The sequence below is a fragment of the Sinohyriopsis cumingii genome, chromosome 2, assembly GCF_028554795.1.
Source record: "Sinohyriopsis cumingii isolate HCF-2022 chromosome 2, ASM2855479v2, whole genome shotgun sequence".
Taxonomy (NCBI): Eukaryota; Metazoa; Mollusca; class Bivalvia; order Unionida; family Unionidae; genus Sinohyriopsis; species Sinohyriopsis cumingii.
This window is the reverse complement of record NC_142962.1, coordinates 119,927,351-119,930,269: the sequence shown is the minus strand read 5'-3', so window position 1 is coordinate 119,930,269 and position 2,919 is coordinate 119,927,351.

Below are 2,919 nucleotides of genomic sequence, written 5' to 3'. Positions count from 1 at the left end.
AAACACCTTTTAGTTTTTCATACACTTTCGAAGGTGAAGATTACAAAATTAAAAAGGTTACCAAGAGACGATATTTACAATACTACATATAATTCAGGGCTAAAACTGCATCATCTTACAAGTTCAGAAACAGGTCGAACGATTTTTAACCCTTACTAGACGGCCATGTATTGGAGCATTTCCCAGCGATACACAATCACACACCTATCGCATTATCCAAATCCCAATGCTCTGCGGAAGAAAAAATCATGATTTTCTGACATCCTTTAAACTGAATGACTGTTTATATTTTGTAGAGATGTTAGTGAAAACGTGACACTATTTGATGGGTAAAAAACTGGCTTACAAATCGACTCCATGGGCGTGGAAGAGAATTGTTTACATTTAATCTGCCACAATTAATCTCGGGACACTAGAAACACAGTGAAATAAAAAAAAAACTTACTGCTAAAAAATAGAGGTATTTCCATTAGCTAAAGTGGTTCCATTTTGCTTACTCTCTGCCTTCCTTGACATGTGTTACCCTTTTTACGTGCCACAAAAAAAAATCCCAATCAGCAGACTGTCTAATTCATCCACTTATTGCTTTATTCGTCAAGCATGCTATTTTGCTTCGAAACATTACATATCGCCGCAGCTGTGGTATTTTAACGAACTTTTCATTGCATTTTGATGCATAAAGGCCAACGTTTGCCAAAATCTTTTACTTTTCGAGAGGCTCTGGAATGAATTTTCGCTGAAGTGGGGGACCCTTTCAGAAATTGAAATATTCAACTTGAGACAGAGAGGTGGACGGATAGAAGGGCGAATGACACACACACACACACACACACATATATATATATATATATATATATATATATATATATATATATATATATATATATATATATATATATATATATATATATATATATATATATATATACATACATTTACACGAAATCGTGATTATTGATTGATACGTGGGGCTTTGTACTTATTAATCACGTATTTATTGCACAGATCATTATCATCTACAAAGTTTTTACTTAATAGCTTGATTGTTGTAGTGATTGTTGGTTCGTTAATTTTTCTCATTTATTCATTTTGTTTTTAAATAACGCAGGAGGATAAAATTAAGACTAGAAAGCATTTTGTTTACAAGTTTTGTTTACAGGTTGTCACTGATAAAAAAAAATAATTAAGATCCGAAAGCTGAAAAAATACAACATAAAGGGTACGCATGCATGAAAAGAGCACACGCCTAAGTAAATAAACATAACATTTGTATATGGCAGGAAAATATCGAGTTGAAATGTTAAGATCAACTAAATTGCCCATTAGAGGTGACCACACTAATGAGGTCTTAAGCGTCATACATTGTACAGGGGACAACATAAACTTCACATTTAGGCAGCGGTGTTTTGATATAGGATGCCTGTTTGTGGTTACGTTTATACACGTCACAGGATTGCGTTTTAGAGTTCAAGCTGTAAAGATATTTTGACGTTACACCTGCCATCAACACGACGACATATTTCTATTGCAAGTGTGATCAATACGTCTTTTATGTTGGAAAAGATTGTCCCATTGAATGTGTTTCTACATTTGCAAAAAGATTTCATATGATTAGGAAGTGAGATTCATCCACAACCTTACTGTGGCAAAAAAGAAGTTCTTTATTCGGTGCTTATGTTTCAAATATTTAAAAGCAGGCTTTTCACGGTAAACACATACCACTACTGTTTTGTACAAGAATATATTACGTCCTGAAAACTCAGTATGTGATATAGACATAAAACAAACTAAGCTAAGTCACCTTCTCATCTCTCAAGGCAACCCGACTATGTGGACCGAGTATCCGTTACTCCTCAATGATACAAAACTGTGAAAGACTCATATTTTTCAAGCCATCCCTCGAACATTGAATTATATCAAATCTAACCCTTGTAAAAAAAATTCAAACATTATTTCATTGTGCTTCTGAACTAATAAGAAATTAGAATATAATATACATGTAGTTTATAAAAATTTGTTAGGTACACGTAGTAATAAATGAGGGAAAAGAAATGATAAATTTCGGCAATAATTACATTTTGCAATACTTTATGTATTCAAGATGACAATGAAAATAAGTCTGTGTGGACTCCTAATTGAACCACTAATCAAATTAAAGACTAGCTAATATTTCTACTAGAACCAGTAGATCTGTGGGCTCTTTTTTAACTTTTCATCATGTGAAGAGTATATATGGTTCGACTTTAGGATTGCACCGCGTGCTGTGTAAATCTCCTCTTAATATGGTATAACGGTACCAATTGCGCAAGTCCAGGTGGGCGGAGCTTAAGGTGTATGGAACATTGTATTAAGAATTAAAGAACAACACTAGCTGTGATTGGTGCATTATGTAAGAGTTGTACTTTCTGTTTGGCTTAAAAAAATGTTGAGCCTCTTGGCAACATGTGAGTTTGTGTTAATTTCTATCTAGATCATATTTTGTATTTTTTATGATTTTTTTAAAATATGGTACACATGGCTGAAAATGTGCTTGTTGTGACTAGATAACTCTTACCCCTGTCTAGTTCCAGTAGAGTTATCTCTCTTAAATGTAATGGAGTACCTGGTTATGTCATTGTCAAATTGACAATCTAGCATTGTTCTATATGACAGTGTGTGACATGCATGCCCAAGTAGGACAGAAAGTATATTTATTTCACAAAACATTAGCATTGAGGTATATGGAAAAACAATTGGTACCGTGATACCTAAAGGAAAGAATAGCCTCACAGTGTATCCATAGAAACGCATACATGTGGGCGGCATTTATGAACTATACTAGTTTGATGTAGGAAAACAAATGTGTACTGAACAGTTTTGGCCAAATATTGAAAGTTCTTTAAGAATAAAATGTATGAAATCTTCAGAAAATAGCACAAG